The sequence below is a fragment of the Felis catus genome, chromosome B3 (assembly GCF_018350175.1).
Source record: "Felis catus isolate Fca126 chromosome B3, F.catus_Fca126_mat1.0, whole genome shotgun sequence".
Taxonomy (NCBI): domain Eukaryota; kingdom Metazoa; phylum Chordata; class Mammalia; order Carnivora; family Felidae; genus Felis; species Felis catus.
This window is the reverse complement of record NC_058373.1, coordinates 41,107,191-41,127,813: the sequence shown is the minus strand read 5'-3', so window position 1 is coordinate 41,127,813 and position 20,623 is coordinate 41,107,191. Positions and strand designations below refer to the sequence as shown.

Genomic DNA, 20,623 nt, shown 5'->3' with positions numbered 1-20,623 from the left:
AATCCAGACCAACCAACAACAAAGTCTTTGAAATTCCTTTAATCAAATAGGATTTGCAGACGATGTTTATATATATATATATATTTTTTTTTTTAATGTTTATTTATTTTTGAGAGACAGCACAGGCAAAGACAGAGGGGAGGAGACACAGAATCTGAAGCAGGCTCCAGGCTCTGAGCTATCAGTGCAGAGCCCCACACAAGGTTGGAACCCACAAACCGTGAGATCATGACCCAAGCCAAAGTCAGACGCTCAACCAACCAAGCCACCCAGGCGCCCCAGAAGATGTTTATATTAATAAACAGACTAAGTGACACATTTGCTTTCTCCTCCATGCACCACCAGGACGCCTGCATAGGGAGTGGAATACATGACCAGCAAATGAATGGCTAAGTGTCACATGCAAAACAGCATGACTAGAAATTTAAGAAGCAAAGTGATAAGAGAACCTCAGGAAAAACAAAATTCATATAAGTTTAGAATTACAAAAGGCCTTAATAGGCCATTTAATCCATTCCAATAACAACTGCAGACAAATGACAATCTATCATGTTTTTTAAAACCACTAGATTTTCAACCTCCCTAGATGTTTCATTCTGCTATATAATACTGTCATATAATTTGAAAGAAATATTACAAGACTACTATTTTCCCTACTTAATGCTTTCTTTTCTCAAATAATACATTTTAACTCACTTCCAAGATATACCCATGTGTAGATGCATTATACGTGTGTGTACATGCATACAGACACCTAGGACACTCAATTTTGCTTGTATAAACTCACACCATAGAAACCTGCATAATCAAAGGCAGGTATCCATCCTATCCCAATCACAAAGGCACTATGACAAACAATGTCACATAATGATTTGGGTCTAAAAATAACCAATGAAAATCAATGTTATAAAACCTTGAGGAAAAGAGGTTTCTCCCCACCGTGAATAATCATAGTTTGCTTCCCCCAAACACTGCTCCTTTTCAGCACCCACCAAAGAAAGAACTGTAAAAACATATATGTACTAGATCCAAGCAGTTAACACTTGTTTAACTTTCGATTTTTAAAACCACTTAACTAACAATCATTTTGGAAGAGGGTCCAATGAAAGAGACAGTGATGACAGAGTACAACCAGTGATAATGAACAAGTAACCAGTCTTAATCAAGTGGACCCAAGTGACTCAAATAAAACAAATCATTTTGAAACATATACAGAATGGGGAAGTCCCAATCAATGATGAGCCACGTATTATTCGAAAAAATTAAGCGTCTGTTAGGAAATACACCAAAATGCTAACCATGAAATGCTATCTCTGGAAATGGAATTACAAGGGCGAGTTAGTTAAGATTTGGTATTCCTATAACTCTGATTATCCATATTTTCTACAGTACTATAGACATTATTTTAAAATTAAGGCAAATTCTGTCCCTGCACACAGCTCTCTGGGCCGGAGAGCAGGTCTTTTACATAATCTCTTGGGAAAGGTGGTACCAGTTCCTGTCCTCGTGTCTCCCAAGAACCTGCCACTCATCACAGAAAAGGTTTCAACATGTTCCCTGGGACAACTCTTTTCCTCATCATCCTCATCTCACCCAGAGACTAAACAATGCATCTCGTCTCCTCTTTTGGTAGCACAGGCATTATAAATTGTTATTCTACCGAGGCAGAAGATTTGGAGAAAGGTGTACCAGATGAGCTGCCCCCACCCAAAGGCAGAGCAAAGGAGAAAGACACGTCGTCCCAATCTCCACCTCAAAAGGCGGCCGGTGACTGGGGGCACTGGGGTCGAGGCTTTCCCGAAACAGGGTCGGGCCGCTGCCCCACGACCCCAGCCCCGGCCGGGGGAAGGCCCAAGTCAGAGGATACAGGGGTGAAGGAGAAGGTCAGAGACGCGACCCCCGAGGGCCCAGGGACAGGTACAAAAAGCCGCTGGAGGGGCGGGTCCCTGTGCGAGCGGCTGGGTTTCTAAGACGGCTCTGTAGGCGCCCAGGCGGCAGGAGGCCTCTGAAGCCGGGGACGCGCACAACGCCGGGAGGGTTCCCCCAGGCCTCCGCCTGCCGCCCACCCAGGACCCCGGCGGCCCCGCTCGGCCGCGGCCCGGGAACGGCCCCGGCCGGCCTTGCCGGGCCGGCGGGGCGCACGCACAGGCAGCCAGGAGGGCAGAAGAAGAGGCGTTACCGTACGCGGCTCCGGAGCTGGCTGGCGTGGGGCGCGGCTCCGGCGACCCGAGCTCGGCTCGGCAGCGGCTGCGGCGGCCGCGTCCTTTATTTTTGCTGCAGCAGCGGCGACTTGTCAAAGGGAAAGACGTAAGAGGCGGCGGCAGCGACGCCGGCGGCGGCGGCGGCGGCGGCGGCGGCGGCGGCAGCAGGCAAGTCTCGCGGGATTTGGGCGGTACTCTCGCGCAGTCTTGACCGCTCGTCCCGCCCCCCTCCCTCCCCAAGGCCCAGCGCGGGAGGCTAGAGGGGTTGGAGGAGGAGCACCACCGCGGGATTGCGGGAGGAGGGGAAAAGGAAAGGCGACTTAATGGCGGGGGCGGGGGTTTGGCTTATGTTCTGGGGACTTCGGCACCGCCCTGACCTCCCTTTTGAGCCTTCGCGGAGTCTAGACAACCCCGTCCACCAGCGGGGACTGGACTCTGCTTATGAGGCACAATTGGAGACGTTTCACAAGGGCGGGTGAGGAGTTGGGGGCCATCCAGCAGTCCCCGTTTTCCCCGTGGTGGGCGGAGAAGACCTCACCGCCCAGAGTCCTGGGCGAAAGAAGCGACGCTTGGGGAAGCTGGCAGCAGGGGCGGGGCGACCACACCCCTTTATCTCGGAAGCGCGCCTGGTTCTCTGCGCTCTTTATCTCCCCTCACACATGGCCCTAAACCTCTGGCCGGTCAAGTTCAATCATATAAAAGTGTTTCACTTGGCATACTTCTATCTTATTTATGTCTTTGCGCTGCAGGACTGCTAGAACCCTGCAGATGCTGGGGCCTGCCACTCCTTAGTTTTCTTTTCTGCTGAGGAACACCGAGTTAAATTGTCCCTTGGGTGACTTACATCCTTGATCATGACCCAGACCTTCACAAAGAAGTCCCGTGAAGGGTGGGAGCGCTAACGGGCTTTGGTCATCACCGTACACCCAGCACCTAACAGCAGTCCAGGTCCTCATTAAATTATTGAAAGAATATATTCCTGTCTCCTCCCTTCTGTTATCTTTTCTTACTACTAGACTTCCACACTTCTAGCCATCTTCCTCGTGTCCTTTGTTAAACATATTCTACTTAGTTACTGCTTAACTGAGTGAGGATCTGAAGCCTTTCTCTTCCCTCCAGAAGCTCACAATCTAATTGGGGACATAAAAGGAGTTCATAACATACAAGCCATGTATGTGTTACTCATGTAAAAAATTATGATACAGGCAGAAGACAGAGTGCTTGCCAGTGGTTAAATTGGATATATATGAGGCAGTGTGGCCCAAGTCCACTATCAGACGTAGGTGAGAATTCTGGAGTTCTACTTACCTGGTATATGACCTTGGGCAAGTTGTTTGACCTCCCTAAACCTCGGTTCCTTATCTATCAACTTATAATGTTGGTTCTTATTATCACAGGGTTCCTGTGAGGAGTAAATGTACGTAAAGCTCCTGGCACATATTAATTACTCTTTAAATGGTAGGCCTCATTATGTGTATAACTTTTAAGTTTCTATATATAAAATATGCTGTGTATTTCTGGTAAACTAGATGTGAGGGAGTGGGTATACATGGAGTGATATTGCAAGTGCTTTATGATGGGCATATTGCATGTGAAACTGAGATAAGGCCAACAAGTCCCTTATCATTCTCATTTTAACTTGCTGATGATGTAGGCATCTGTGCCACTCAAGTATCCCATGACATTTCATTTTTCCTGGATTGTAAAACTATTGCTTTTACTCATTCTTTTTCAAGAAAAAGCACCTGGGTGGCTCAGTTGGTTGGGTGTCCGACTTTGGCTCAGGTCATGATCTTGCGGTTTGTGAGTTTGAGCCCCGCGTCGGGCTCTGTGCAGACAGCTCAGAGCCTGGAGCCTGCTTCAGATTCTGTGTCTCCTCCTCTCTGCCCCTCACCTGCTCATGCTCTGTCTCTCTCTGTCTCTCAATAATAAATAAATGTTAAAATTTTAAAAAGAAAATGGCCTTTTAAAGGCCATTTAAGAGAGTCCCTCCTTCCCTCTCCTTAGCTTCCACCCTCAGAGCTATGTGCAAAGGAGAATTGAACAATTAGACAATTGAGTTCAACTGCAGACAATTATCAAATATAGTTAATGTCAGCAAGTAAACCCTGGCTTTCCACCCTCACCTTGACCACTCCACTTCTTTTCTAAACACTCTTTAATATTTATATCAACATCTTCTGGAGTCTTATTGTATCATTCTCCCAACTCTACCACTTCAATTTATCCAGATTTCCACTAGAGAAAAATGTTGGAGATGGGAGGGGCTGTTAGAGGGAACTCAAAGCCAAGGCCTCAGCATTGCTGGCCCTTGCCCTGAAAGTCCTCTGAGCCGTGCACTGCTCAGTGCCACACCAGTCGGCTACATTTTTCCCCACAAATACACATCATACCCATCTCATGCCACATATTCCACAATCCTACACCTCAACGAAGAGGTCCCAGGCAGAGGAACTGGAGAATCAACAGAAGAGTATATATTTTTCATTTTTCAACTGCACATAGGAAATATGTGGCTCCTAAATAAAAAGTAGTGATGGACTGAGGACCCACAGGGGGTTTCACAGGAGCAGCCAAGATGGTCCCTGGCTATTCACAAGATAGAAATCAAATAGGAGTCAGCAGGAGATGAACGCAGTTTATTGAAGGCGTAGAGTACAGAAAGGGAAGGAGAGAGAGTCTCATCTTTGCTCAGGATCTGGGGTTTTTATTAAGGATTATGGGTCCAGTGTGCATGTCCTCTCAGGCATCCAGGAACCCACTGGAACAAAGACAAGGGCCTACGTCTTATTTCTTGGAGCTAGGGGTTCTTGGCATCGAGATGTCTAGCGCTGGTGGTCTGGAATACACAGATGATGGCTTCCTCTGGTCTTTCTCACCTGGTCCTTCCTTAGATGTAATATATTCTAAAGAAATTAACTCCTCATCCCTTACAAGGAGAACATACACTATTTGCTTTATGAGGCATGTATGAAGTGGGGGTGCAGGTCCCAGCAAGAATAGAAGTAGGAAACGGAACAAAAAGTAGATTTTTATGGAACCTTTCAACTTCCCTATCAGGAAGGCTAAGTCAGAAGTAAAAGAGGCCCAAGAGAGGAGCAAAGTGTGGAGGCAGAAAGTTAAAAGCATTCAAGGAATAAGTCTGCTTTGCCTTTGCCACATGGCTCGGAAAACGAGCGGCTCCAATGTTCAGAAAAGGACTCTAGAGCTGGAATCCATAGTCATTAGTTCTGGTGTCTCCTGAAATTGCAGCCTATTTTCCCTTACGTTACACAGCCTCTCTGAACTTCTCAGATCTGTAAAAATGGATGATAATGGGTTTTTTGCCTGCCTCAGAATATCATGGAAGTTAATTAACATAGGAAACTGCTTTCTAAGTCTAAAGTGCCGTATAAATGTGAGGCACTGTTATCATTCATCCTTTTAAGAGATCAGAGACTTTTGCAAGGCACCAAATGTACTAAGTTGAGCAAGATTTAATACCTGCCCTCAAGGAGTTTCTGGTCTAATAGAAGGTGATAGGGAAGAAAATAGATCATTATAAAGGGAAGAAAATAGATCATTATAATATTATGTGAGGAGAGTGCAAGGTGAGAAGAGTATGGAGGGGAAGGACTTAGCAAGAGGAAGTGCAAAATGCTGAAGCAATCTTGGAGAAGGAGGTTTAGAAGCACAGCACACACAATGAAGAATGATTTGTAAATCAACTCCGAAATAACTTTGACAAGTTGCTCTGTTGTGGCTTGTGAATTCTGCTTTGTTCTAATAAAACTCACATCTCTTAAACCATTAGAAAAGAGTCTTTGATGTGGAGTCATTATATACACCCATTAGCTTGGAAGAAAAATGGAATTAATGGAGGGAAAAATCAGTGGTATCTTAATTAGAAACATTTTGTTCTTACAGCTTGTGTTTAAATACCAGAAAAAGAGAATGAATTCTACCTCACGTTCTTGGTCCCCAATTGTTCCCTCAGCCAGTCTTTCTGATCCTGGTAATATTGCAGATCAGAGGCCAAGAGGCTTTTCCAAAATGTGATAATAATACCTTATTCTTATTTATGTGCTTATTTATACTCCACTTCCTTACAAAAAAGACTTTCAGATGACTAATAGCATTTTATTCTTAGTCATGTTATCCTGCAAAGAAACTGTAAGAGAGTGTATGTATCATTCAATCATTTCTCACATTTATCGGTGCCTACCGTGTATAATACATCACGCTAGAACTATAGGCTATACAAAGTAGGTCCATGCCCTCTACGGTTCTGAAAATGAAAGATGGAGATACACACAGTTCGTGGGTTCAAGCCCCATGTCAGGCTCTGTGCTGACAGCTCAGAGCCTGGAGCCTGCTTCAGATTCTGTGTGTCTCTCTCTCTGCCCTTCCCCTGCTCTCGCTCTCTCTCTCTCAAAAATAAACATTAAAAAATAAAACAAAAAGAAAGATGGAGATACATATCCATAAAAAGATAGCTAAATAACCAACAATGTGGATTCTATTCCTATATATTTTTCATTGGTTGAATGAGCAAAACTGTAAAGTCAGGTGCCCAACTTCTGAAACTTGTGTATCCCGTTGCTCCTCCAAAGAGGCAGGACACAAAGGAAGGACAAGATGTTTATTGTAACTTGATATTTGTAAATGTGTGATAGGTATTTTAATAGGTCCCCTGGAATACATCATCCTTTAACCAGTGTGTAAGCATTATAATTTTCTCTGGGTACAGGTAAGATTTGAAAAAGGCCAAACTCAAAACCAGTTAAATTTATTTAAAGACTTGCACACACACACACACACACACACACACAGCCATTACTAAAAAGCAGTGTGATGCAAACTAAAAGAAAGTGCAGAGAAATAAATATTCTGAGAACTCAGAAAAGAGAATATAGATTGCAGAAGAGAGAGAACTTCATCCAGGTGGTAGAATCTGAGAGGGAAGCTGAGAGCTAAATATAAAAAGTTACATATTTTGATAATAATGTATTCTCAAAACACCAACCTCCAAGCCTCAAAAGTTGCCTGGAATTTTTTTTAACATATCTGCATATGAGAACACCTTCATTACCTCTTTCCTCACTAACACTAACAAATACTTGATCTGGCAAAGAGGTTTGAAAGGAAGCAGAGATACTAAAAACAGGTAGTCCTTTGGGAAATGGAGTCCCTTCTTGCTGAATACAAGCCTTCTAGGGTTCCCACTCGAAATCCACATTCTAGATGAAATATCACATATACCAGGGCAACCCACCATCTAAGCGGCACTAACCAATTCTCTCACATAGTTCCTTAAGCCTACAATGCAATAACCATTTTCAGATAAATTAAATTCTTTTCACAACAGTTTGTTAGTGTTATTTCATCAAAACACAACTGCCTGGGGCAGACGCAGACGAACGTTTTCTCACTCAGCAGCAGGCAATGGAATGTTGATGCCAGGGAAAGATAATGAAGCTACAGGAAAGCAGTGTGCCTACCACGAGAAGGGGAAGAAGAAAAGAACTAACATTTATACAGTGGTATCCATGCCAGACATTGTGGTAGCACAGTGGGAACAAGATGAACAAGGCAAATCTTTGTTCTGGAAAGAAAATAGTAGAGAGGGTGTATATATAAATAATTATAACACAAGTTAGAGAGTTCTGAGTATAATAAGATAACTTTTCTCCCCTTTTAAAGGACTGGGGAGCTTAGAAGGGGGATAGTTTAATTTTTACAGTTGGATCAGAGATAGTGCATGAGGGATGAGGCCTTGAAGACTGAGTGGTTAGTTTAGACATGTGGGAATAGGAAACATTCTAGGCACAAAGAACAGCATAAGCAAAAGTGTGCTCAGGATCAGCAGGCAGTCCAGTTTAGTTGTGACTATATGATATTTATGTTATCCAGATTTGTTGGTTCCAAGTGACAGAAACCCAACCTGAACTTGCTTGGGCAAAAGTAAAGGAGAAGAATTAGTTCAAGGAATCAAGAAAAATGGCTGAATAATCAAACTGAAAGTGGGAGATGGGAGGAAAAATGAACTGAGGCTTCAGGAAATTTTGGAACCAGTAACTTCAGCATTACCAGATCTTTCTTGCTCTCACCTTGCTTCCCTTGCTGCATTGGCTTCAGTTTCGCTCAAGACTGGCTTTATTTTTAATTTTTTTTTAACATTTATTCATTTTTGAGAGACAGAGAAAGACAGAGCATGAATGGGGAAGGGGCAGAGAGAGAGGGAGACGCAGAATCTGAAGCAGGCTCCAGGCTCTGAGCTGTCAGCACAGAGCCCAATGCAGGGCTTGAACTCACAGACTGTGAGATCATGACCTGAGCAGAAGTCGGACGCTCAACCGACTGAGCCACCCAGGCACCCCTAGACTGGCTTTTTTTTAAATTTTATTTAATTTATTTTTTTAAATAATCTCTACACCCAACATGGTGCTCAAACTCACAACCCCAAGATCAGGAGTCACATGCTCTTCCAACTAAATCAGCCAAGTTCCCAAGACTGACTTTCTTTGTATATCTGGAAATACGGCATTCCCAAGTTTTGCATCTGGCTATTTCTACCATTAGAAAAGAACTAATACCCTTAATTCAAGTTTGAGAAATCCTGGGGGAAAAAAGTGCTGATCGTCCAGGCTTGGATCAGTGCTCATCCCTAGAACAATCCCAGGGCCAAGAGAAAAGTTAGGGTACACCATAGATGTACACCATAGTACTCACTAATCAGATGAGAAAAAGTGAGAGATGGATCTGGAAAGGCAGTTGAGAATTGTAAGACTGTGCTCTGGAAGCTGGTAAGGACTGAACCTGGCATCTGCAAAACGAGTTTTTTAACCAAGGGGTTGTGGGAGAGTGGCGGGAATGTGTTGGCCCAAAATCACGGTTAACATTTTCTAGACTATGAGTTAAGATAGGGTTGAAACTTTTGTTATTATTCAAATTGATTAATGTTTTGTCATTTCAGTCAGGATGTTATGAAACATGGTGGATCTCTCACATTGACTTTAACGACAGCAAGACCTGGGATCCTTCTTCAACCTTCTAGCTGGTTGACTTTAGGTGGGTATTGTAACTAACTGGACCCTCAATTTCCTCACTGAAAAGTAATAGTAATGATGACAGCTAACTTCTATTGAATCTAGATGTTCTAAGCACCTTTCCAACATGATTTCATTTAATCTTCAAAACAACCCTACAGGGCTCTGTAAGTCTGAGATAATAATCCCCACTCACCTGGTTGTTGTAAACATTAAAGAAACATGTAAGATGCAGAGCCCAATTGCCTGGTTCATAGCCAACCTTCAATAAATCATTATTTTTAATTACTTGTTGCCAAAAAAAGGAAATTCCTCTCATTTCCTGATTGTCTCAGGCACCCAAAGGTGATACTTTGAGAACACAAAAACAATGAATGGGAAGAACTCTATGACCCCTTGCCTCTGATATAGAGGGGATTAGTTAGGGTCTGACTTAGGGGCTAACATAGGCCAGGAAGAGAAATACTACAAAATAAGTAGAAAGATTCTAGAATATTGAGAAATGTGATTGTGGAATGTCAACTGAATGAGATTGGGCTAGGTCAGTCTTTCTTTCTCTATCTCTTTCTTCCCCCTCCCCCCCATCTGTAAAGCTGATCTAAAGAGCCATTTGAAATTTCTTGTCTTTTTGAGCTAAATGCCATTAAATGAATAAGATTATTCAACCAAGAAGGGAAACTAACATTCACTGAGAAAAACCAATGTGCTTGGGCTGTGGGCTGAGCTCTTTATATACATTAATATCTTTTACTACCCCCCACCATCCAGTAAGGTGAAGATTTTCTCTGTATTATACAGATAAGGAAACTGAAGCTGAGTTTAGAAGTAATCTGGTGCTTTCTAGTAAGTAGCAAGGCTGGGATTCAAACACAGATCTGTCTGACCTCAAAGCCTAGAATACAAAATAAGTCCACTTCCTTACCAGGGAGAGATATTCAAGGCATGGGTATCACCTAAACCCAAGAGAGCTGGTGAAATAGTAGGCATTTCTCAACCACTCCTTTTCCCTACCCCCTCCCTTACCTTAGACAATACCACCGGCTGCCCAGGGCTGTAGATTCTTTCCAGAGACTGTCTTCTCATCAAACTGTATCCGTCCTGGGTGGAGCATCCAATTCTTGATCTTGGGGAGGGAAGTTTAAACCCCATGTTGGGTGTGGGCCTTATTAAAAAAAATTAAGAAGTATCTGTCCTCTCCTACTCTTCACCATAGTGATATTGTGTCCTAAAGTGTGTTCACTCGTTTAGTTAACACATTTTAAATACATTTTTGCATTCTCAATGGGACCTCCTGGGAGTATTACAACAACATTAAGAGATAATTCATATGATGGAAATTTCAGAAGTTAGAACAGAAAACGAATCATACCAGAGACAAGCCTTCAAGAGTTCCCCAGGTTGTACCACATAGCTCTTCACCCCACCCTGCCAACCCCGGCTATGAGTTTCCTGAAAGCTGAGCCTGGGGCTGTCATGTTTAGTGCCTGGAAATAAATAAATATGCAATGAACGAATGAATGAATGATACCTGAAACACATGACTGCTCACTACTTCCCCGAGGCCTCAGATTATCCCACCAATGTGTCAACCGTTCCTGTTGATGGGATTTTTATTCCCTTTAAAAAAAAATTTTTTTTAATGTTTATTTATTTTTGAGAGACAGGCAGAGTATGAGTGGGAGAGGGGCAGAGAGAGAGAGAGAGAGAGAGAGAGAGAGAGAGCGATACACAGAATCGGAAGCAGGATCCAGGATCTGAGCTGTCCGTACAGAACCGACGTGGGGCTCGAACCCACGAACCATGAGATCATGACCTGAGCCGAAGTCAGACACTTATGCAACTGAGCCACCCAGGCACCCCTATTCCCTTTTTTAAAAAAATGTTTATATATTTATTTTGAGAGAGAGAGAGAATCGCAAACAGCCTCCACTTTCAGCGCAGAGCCCGACAAGGGGCTCAGTCCTGTGACCATGAGATCATAACCTGAGCCACAATCAAGAGTAAGACGCTTAACCCACTGAGGCACCCAGGCACCTATTCTCTCTTGATAGAACATTCCTTCCCATCCTGTCCTTCAGTGAGCTCTCCCAACTTTCAAACAAGGTCAGAATGAACCATACCTTAGTGAATAACAATGGACCCCATCATTATGAAATATGGAATAAAGCTTTCAAGACTGTCAGGAGAGTGAAGAACAGATTTGCCTGTGTGTGACAGAGAATGTGAGTTACCACAGATAGTTAAAGCAATCACCAAAAATCCAACAAAACCAGCAGTTTCTTGAGGAACATTTACCAGCCTTTTGAGGATCTACAGATACGTGGATTAACTCCTTTGGTTACAAACCAAAGCAGTATAAATAAAAAGGGACTTTCTTGGTTCATATAAATGAAAATTCCATGGATACATCAAGCTTCAGAAATGCCTGGATGCAGGTAATCAAACAAGATTATCATGGACTTTGTTTTTTGTTTTTTTGTTTGTTTGTTTGTTTTTTTAAAAAGGCTCTGCACTGACAACTCAGAGCCCAGAACCTGCTTCAGATTCTGTCTCCCCCCTCTCTCTCTGCCCCTCCCCTGCTCACACTCTTCTTTCTCTCTCAAAAATAAAATAAAAGCATAAAAAAAATTTTTTAAGCCCCAAATGGAGTCATTTGTTCACCCATTACAGCAAACCAAGATTTAATGACAGTCCCAGGAATGTGATCCTTTAAAGGCCGGTCTGAAATTTCCTGATCAGCACTAGTGAAGTGACCAGCATGATAAATAAACAAAACCTGCCATCCCCTCCCCCCACCAAATGTTCAGGCCCGAATCAATCATTTCTTTTACTAATACCTTCTTGTCCCACCCTACTGCCTATGAAAACCTTCCATTTGTACAACTCCATGGAGCATCTCTCTACTTATTAGATGCGATGACGCCCAAATCATAGTATCTGAATAAAGCCAATTAGATCTTCAAATTTATTCAGTTGAAATTTGTTTTTTAACAACTTAATGTCTCACATTCTGTCTCTAGACCCTGTGTTACTCTGGGCAGGACTTCGTTCCCAAAGCAGCTTTCTGCATACAGGAGCGATGGCACCTAGCAGTTCCAGATTTAAGTCGTCCTTAGAACTCTTTTGGGGGGGAGACAAAGCAAAGAGACTCTTTAAATTTTTTTTTTAATGTTTATTTATTTTTGAGAGAGAAAGAGGCAGAGCACGAGTTGGGGAGGGGCAGAGGGAGAGAATCCAAAGCAGGCTCCTAGCTCTGAGCTGTTAGCATAGAGCCTGATGTGGGGCTTGAACTCAGGAACCGTGAGATCATGACCTGAGCCGAAGTCAGAATTTAACCCCCTGAGTCACCCAGGTGTCCTGAGATTCTTTAACTGTAGTGAACAAACTGAGGGTAGATGGAGAGAGGTGAGTGGAGGGATGGGCTAAATGGGCGATGGGCTTTAAGGAGGGCACTTGTTGGGATGAGCACTGGGCATTATATGTAAGTGATGAATCACTGTGTTCTGCTCCTGAAACCAATACTACACTGTATGTTAACTAATTTAAATTTAAATAAATAAATTTAAATAAATAAATAAATAAATAAGAAATATTTTTTTAATTACAAAATAAAACATAAATACAACAAACAAACAAAACCCAAAGCAAATGCATAGCTCAGTTTAGGGTGAACATTCTTGTCAACACCACCAGATCAAGAAATAGAATCTTGCCACCCACCCGAAAAGCACCATCCAGGGGCCCCTTTCCAATCACAAACCTCTCCAGGGCTGATTTTTATAACGCTCACCCTATAGTACATACATCCCTAAACTGGAGTTTAGTCCTGCCCATCCTTCTCCAAAACAATACAACCCTAAATCTCTTTCAACTTGTATCTCCTCATCCCTCTATCCTTTTACTTTATCCAATCTGTCCAACAATCCTTTTGACTTGTGCAGTTGCCCACAGTCCAGATTTTGCTGATTGCATACCCTTGGTGCATTTCAACATATTTCTCTGTGTCCTATATTTCCTGCGTATATGTAGATGCATCCAGAGACTGAATTAGACTCTGGTTGTGTCCTTTGACAAGACCATAGGAGGCACACAATGCCTGGTCATCTCACTTTTTAAAAATGATGTTGACATCCACTGATGCACGAGGCCCATATCTTTTAATGCACTGAGGGTTGTGAAATGAACATATTCTGATTCAAGGATCAGCAAACTATGTTCTATGGGCTAAGTCTGCCCAAACTTCTGTTTTTATAAGTAAAGTTTTATGGTCAGAAAGCGACAGTCAGACACAGAAAACCAGGATCCAATCTCTCTTGATGCACTAGGCTTCTGGTCCCCTCTAGGGTCCTGGAATCTCCCTGGGACTAGCCAGGTTAGGTTACAAGTTCCCCAAAATCACCGAATCTACAGACTTTTATCCCTCTCTTACCTCAAGGGTTCTTCCTTCACTGTCACTGCTTCTACCTCCCCCACCTAAAATCTCTCTCCCTTCCTCCAGGATGGTCTTCCATGGGAACTCAAACTTTTGGAAACAAAACCTAGGACAGCAGGCTGTCTTAGGTAATGTCTTCTCACGGCCCTATAGCTTGAAATTCCTCTGAGGCAGGAAACCCAAAGCCTGTCCACCTTCTCAGAACAGGGAGGGAAAATCCCAAGAATAAATAAACAAATGACTGCTAGTCTTTCAAATTTTTCCACAACAGCAAAAGCAAAATATATCATCTCAATAAGTTTTCCTTACTGGTTATCATATGCCAAAGAAAGGGTTATTCTGGAGGGCTCTATCTATGTGAAGTCCCCCCCCCCTTTTTTTTGCAAGTAACAGAAAAAATTATTCCAATTAGGTGAAGGAAAATGGGGGATCTATTAAAAGGACCCAAGCAAAGGAGTGTTGTGGCCTCTTTCGTAAGGAATGAGAGCCAGGGATGGGACAGTGGCTCTGAACCCCCTCACACCTCACCATACCCCCATCCTGCCTCCTGTTTTGCATTTACTCCATTCTCCTTTCTTGGCAAACTGCTTCTCCTTGTTTCTCTGTTCTCATGGCAGAAAGCAGCCACCCTGTGGCTCCCAATTCTCTTTCTTCTCAGTTCAAGAGATCAGCAAATATTCACTGATATCTCTCAGAGGCCAGAGTCTCCAGACAAACAAACTGTTCCACCTTTGGAGTTTGCAGACATCACTTCCAATCATCTCCTCTTGGCCAGATCTTATGGGCCACACCTAGCTGTAAGGGAGGCAGGGTTATGTGGTCTCTCACTGGATGGTCATAGGCTCTGTGGGATCTATTACTGAAAGGAGGAAGGGGAAATAGCCACTGGAGGTAGTTAGCTGCCTCTGCCACAGTCCACATCAAATGCTTAGTTGTTTAAGACTGAGATGGGTATGGCACCTCCTAAGGCCAGAGGCACATGATAGATCTAGCTCATGCAGGGAGCCATAACCTGTGAAGAAAAAGGAAGTGACACCACCAGGAAACAGACCCGGTACTTTGTTTTTGTTGAATAGGTTCACAAACCTGAGGGAAGCCTGGGTGGCTCCTTTGGTTGAGCATCCAACCCCTGATTTCAGCTCAAGTCATGATCCCAGAGTCGTGGGATCAAGCCCCATGTTGGGCTCCACGCTGAGCGTAGATATTCTCCCTCTCTGTCTCTCCCTTTGCTCCTCTCCCCTACTTGCAAGCACTCTCTCTCTAAATCAATTAATTAAAGATTTACAAACATGAGAGTCTCAAATCAATTTTTTAGCTTTATTGAAATATAATTGACATGTAATGTTGTATAAGTTTAAGGTGTACAATATGTTGATTTGATATATTTAAATATTATACTATTCAGCTATGAGAAACAAGAAAATGTTGCCATTTGCAATGATATTAGATGCACTTGATGGCATTATGCTAAGTGAAATAAGTCAAACATAGAAAGACAAATACTGGGGGCGCCTGGTTGGCTCAGTCAGTAGAGCATGAGATTCTTTATCTCAAGGTTGTGAGTTCAAGCCCCATGTTGTGTGTAGAGCTTACTTAAAAAGAGAAAGAAAAAAAAAGTAAGGAAGGAAAGAAGGAAGGAAGGAAGACAAATATTGTATACCACTTATATGTGGAATCTAAAAAAGCCTCTTAGAAACAAAGTGAAATGGTTACCAGGGGGTGGTGGGGGGGAATATGGAGAAATGTTGGGCAAAGAGTACAAATTTACAGTTAGAAAATAGATAAGTTCTGGAAATATAATGAACAGTGTGGTGACTGTGGTTAATAATATTGTACTATATTCTTGAAAGTTGCTGAGAGAGTAGATCTTAAACGTTCTCGCCACAAAAGAAATGGTAATTATGTGATACAATGGAGGCATTCTCAAATCAGTTTTAATCCATGTGGCCAGATTACTTTCCCAAAAGACTGTCCTAATTGCCATCTCTATCGGCTGATTTTGAGGGTGCCTCTTCCCCCAGTCTCAGAAGCACTGTATGTTATCAGTGTCTTCAAGTTTCACCAACCTAATGGATGAGAGATAGTTCTAATATGCATTTCCCTAACCACAAGTGAGTTTGCATTTTTTTCTTGGTTTTAGGCAGGGTAAGTAGACTTCCTGTTTGTTGCTTTGGTCATGGCCTCAGGGCACAGCAATCTGTGGTATCCTTTCAACCCACCCCAGTTTGCAAGACCTGGGAGAGGGCCCTGCTTTACCACTTACTCAAAGCAGCTGCACCATTTCCTGTACATTTGTGCAACCTTCCTGGAAACCAATTTGCCACCTGTAACCCAGTAAACCCTCTTTTGGGAATCTGTCTTCAGAAATAATCTAGCTGCACCTGAGTGGCTCAGTCAGCTGAGTGTCCGACTTTGGCTCAGGTCATGATCTCATGGTTTGTGAGTTTGAGCCCCATGTCTGGATTTGCCTGTTATGGTGGGGCCTGCTTCAGATTCACTGTCTACTTCTCTCTCGGCTCCTCCCTCCCATGTGTGTGCGCTCTCTCTTTTTCCTCTCTCTCTCTCTCTCTCTCTCAAAAATAAACATTAAAAAAATAATAATCTAAACTTCGGAGAAAACTACTGCACAAAAATGTTCATTGCAGCGTTATTCATAGTGGAAGAATTTTTATAACAATCCAAGTAGCCAACAATATTTAATGAGGGTTAGGCAAAATATGTAGGTTGCAAACCAAAATTCATTAAAATGATAGTTTTAAAGGGGGCACCTGGGTGTCTCAGTTGGTTAAGCATTCAACTTTGGCTCAGGTCATGATCTTGGGGTTCCCGATTTCCAGCCCCACGTCAGTCTCCGTGCTGATAGCTCAGAGCCTGGAGCCTGCTTCAGATTCTGTCTCTCTCTCTCTCTCTCTCTCTCTCTCTGCCCCTCCCCTGCTCACATTCTGTATGTCTCTCTCTCTCTCTCTCTCTCTCTCTCAAAAATAAACATTTTTTAAAAAACATTTTTTAATTAAAAAAATTTAATGATAGTTCTAAAGACTTTGGAATGAAACAACAAATTACTCATGTTATAAAATATGGATAGAGGACAGCTCCTGTTTTTGCATGCCCAACACCTTCTGGAACTGCCTTTCCCCCTCATTGTATGGCAATCACCTTGTTCCTTCCAATCCCTGCCTTCAGGAGTGGGCAAGTGACGCAGGCTCAGACAATCATGACACCCCTTTCCATTACCTACACTAGTTTGTCCAAGAGTTGGGCATGAGACCCATGGCAGGCCAATCAGAGTCTCAGCATGATATTTGGTATGTGGATACTTTATCTTCCTCTGGGGTCAAGAGCTGTAAGGACCACAGAAGCCTCCTCATGCTATTGACCATTCTTCCCCATCACACAAAGAGAGCCCCCAGAATTATTAAAGGTACACAGAAAATAGGAGAGCCAGCGCGTGGAGAGACACAGGACCTTAACATCATTTTGACACATGAATCTAGCTATCCCAAAAGCTATCCCAGTTATCGAAACAATGAATTTCCTTTTTTAACTTAGGCGACTTTGAGTTGGGTTTTGGTTACTTGAAAGTGAGTCTTGACTAACACGATGTATCTATGAAGAAAATGCATGGAAAAATTATGGTGTTAAGGTAAAGGAATTATGGGAGTTTTTCCTCTATATTTTCAATTTTGTTTGTGATCTTATATTATTTTTATAATTTCAAAAAAATGATTAAAGAAAACAGTCTACCCTCTCAGGGCCCACTGCAGTTGAAAATGATCATATTTCAGGGTCCACACATATGTAGGTTAGGAGATGAGAGTTTTCTGGGAACTTATGACTCAAAGTCACACAGCTGAGGGACCGAGATGCAAACTCTGGTCTGCATGCTCCAAATCAATCCTCTTCCTTATTCAAAGGAATGTCATAAGTGTAAAGAAAATATATAATTACTCCACTGTATTTGATGACAAAGTATAATAACTTACAGTTTAGGAAATTAATTTTATTGTATATATTAGTCATTTCAATTTTATTGTATATATTGTATTCATTTCCTGTTACCACAAATATGGTGGCCTAAAACAAGAGACTCATTATCTCATAATTCTGGGGGTCAGAAGTCCAAAATAGGTCTCACTGGGTTAAAATTAAGGTGTTGGCAGGGCTCTGTTCCTTCTGGAGGTTCTGGGGGAGATTTTGAGGGGGTGGTTATTGTACTTATCATGACAAGTTATATAACTACAAAATTTAAAACCTGAAGGATGTACCAAAAAGCCACCCACAATTCCTCCATCATCTTAATATCATCACCAATAATATTTCCTTTTTTTAAATTTTTTAAATGTTTATTTATTATTGAGAGACAGAGAGAGACAGAGAATGAGCAGGGGAGGGGCAGAGAGAGAGGGAGACACAGAATCTGAAGCAGGCATAAGGCTACGAGCTGTCAGCACAGAGCCCCATGCGGGGCTCGAATTCACAAACCGCGAGATCATGACCTGAGCCGAAGTCAGACGCTTAACTGACTAAGCCACCCAGGCACCCCATCACCAGTAATATTTCTGTAACTCTTTCCCATCTACTTTTCCATTTAGTCCTCCACACAGTTTTGTGTGTGACTTTTTGTGCCTGACTTTTTCACTTGATGTATACCATAAACTTTTTCCTGTACAGTGGCATTGGCCTTTATGATACTCATTAGTAATGGCCGTATAGCATTCCACTGAATGGATATGCTGTGGTTTATTTAACCAACTCTCTCCTGTTAGACCATTAGGTTGGTATTCAGGATGTTTCCATCTCGTGACTCTTATATGCAAAGAGGCAATGAACAGACTCATGCATACAGCTCTTTTTAAGTTTGTGGATGATTTGTTTAGGATAGATCCTCAGAGATAGCTTTTCCAAGCCTAAGGAAACAAACACTTTGACACCAACAGCCAAATGACGTTCCCAAAGGTCATAGTGATTGCACTAGCACCAGTGACGAAGGAGATTGTTTGCCTCACTGCATCCCATCAATTGTTGTCGCTCCGGGAGTATGAGTTCAAAGCTGTTGCCAAATGTCATTTGACTCATTCTCTATATCCAGGTTGTACCCTGGGGAAATATGCTCCTGGTCACCACGTTGGAGATAAACCTGAGGTGTCATGGTTTCTCAGGTGTATTCTCATCAGTCATGACTGAATTAGCCTGTCCACCAATTCAACCCTTTTGTCCAGAGACACATGAACTTAAAAACCAGTTTCCCAGCAACATTTTTTTTTTTTATGGTTTAGTAGGAGAGACAGCACCAATCCCCACTACAACAGCTGTGAAACATATCTGGAACATGTCAACATCTCTTCTTGGTCTCTTAGAGCTGTGCCTAGCTGAACCCACCAGGGAGATCTACAGGCTGCCTGAGCTCCCGGACCTTGCCAAGCATGTGGTCTCAGGCTGCTGTGACAAAATGGAGACATAAAGCCAAGTTGGCATCTAGACGTGTGGCTGCCTCTGGTCCTGAGCTGAAGCTTTTTCCATAAATGATAATAACATGACAGTGATACTATAAACAACAGTCACCAATGTCGTATTTCCTCAGTAATTGCTAACGTCCAGGCAGTATGCTGTGTACCATATATGGACCATCTAATTTCTCCTTACAAGAACTCTGGAAGATACCTGCTATTACAACAATTATTAAGATAAGGAAATTGAGGCTTGGAGAAGTTATGGAACTTGTCCAAGGCCAAACAGTTAAAAAGTGACAAGGCCAGAGTGTGAGGCTAGATTTTATCTGACTCCAGAGGAAGATTCTTAACCACTACGTTAGGTGGTAAAGCATGCTAAAAATATCTACAACATACTATCTTAGTGAGTTGCTCATCAAACCCAGTGTCTTCAGGAAAAGCCCCCTGGTGCCTCTATGTACATTCAAGGAAAAGCAGGGAGAGCCCCACGATAGGGCCTTGGGAAAGAATTACAGAGATAATGAGGAGGCTTTCGTACCTTGCCCGCGCATTCTGTTTCTATCTGACCTGTTCTCTCAGCTGGAAAACACCAGGAGGAAATGAATGTGTACTTGGGTTCAGGATCCTGGTTTGTCTTCCAGAGCAGAGGACCAGGCCTTGAATTCGGGCTCTTTCATGTTTCTGCATTTCTCTGGTGTTCCCCTTGCTCCAGGCCTGGACAGAGGGTACTGGGCCAGACAGAAGCACACACGGAAGGCCTTGGCGGGTGATTCTGAGTCAAGGTCTCTGAGCCAGGAGGCCGCACCCCCAGGAACATCTAGCACACATCTGGGGCAGGCTGGTGCAGATGTTATGCTCCTCAGCCTCAAGAGCGCTCAGGCCAAAGTCAATGTCACACAGCAGTTTGAAGTTGTGACTTCCACCCTTTGACCCTTCCTAATCCCACCCTCCCTGCTGCTGCTCCCTGATCCCTCCCTTCCCGCTGCTGTCTCTAGTCATCCTTTTCGTGACACCTGCACTGCTCTTCAGCCAATGACTGCTCTTGTTGTTGCTGGCAGTGGTAGTTGTAGCAACGGTAGTAGCAATAATAGCCGTGGTAGTAGTAATAATAACAGTGTTGGTGGCAGCAATGGTAGTAAGAATAACTTCTGCTGTTGTGTATCCAGGACTTCCTATGTCCCAGGCGCTATGCTGAGTACCTTACTTGCATTATTTTATTTCATCTTCTCAACCCCCCTGGGCAAAGTAGGTATTAGTACTTCCATTTCATGGATGAGGAAGTAGAGCTCTGAGATATCATGTAATGTAGCAGAGCTGGTGTTCGAATCCAGGTCTATCTGCCTCTAAGGCCCAGGCTCTTAAATGCCATGTTCACTCCCTTTTGATGAGAGAGGAGTTTTCCACTGACTACCAGGCTGTGACCAAGAGCAGGACTTGGTCACAAATACTCTGTGTTAGTTTTCTATTTAGATAAATTACCACAAATTGAATGGCCTAAAACAAGAATTTATC

At 42.9% G+C, this 20,623-nt stretch overlaps 1 long non-coding RNA gene across 1 annotated transcript in view; it reads left to right on the top strand.

The window, feature by feature from the left end:
* The first annotated feature begins 8,636 nt into the window (after positions 1 to 8,636).
* Positions 8,637 to 20,623, top strand: part of LOC123385897 — a 34,648-nt gene continuing 22,661 nt past the window's right edge. The window contains exon 1 of the long non-coding RNA XR_006599138.1: positions 8,637 to 9,251. This is a non-coding gene — a long non-coding RNA (uncharacterized LOC123385897). The remainder of the gene's footprint in view (positions 9,252 to 20,623) is intronic.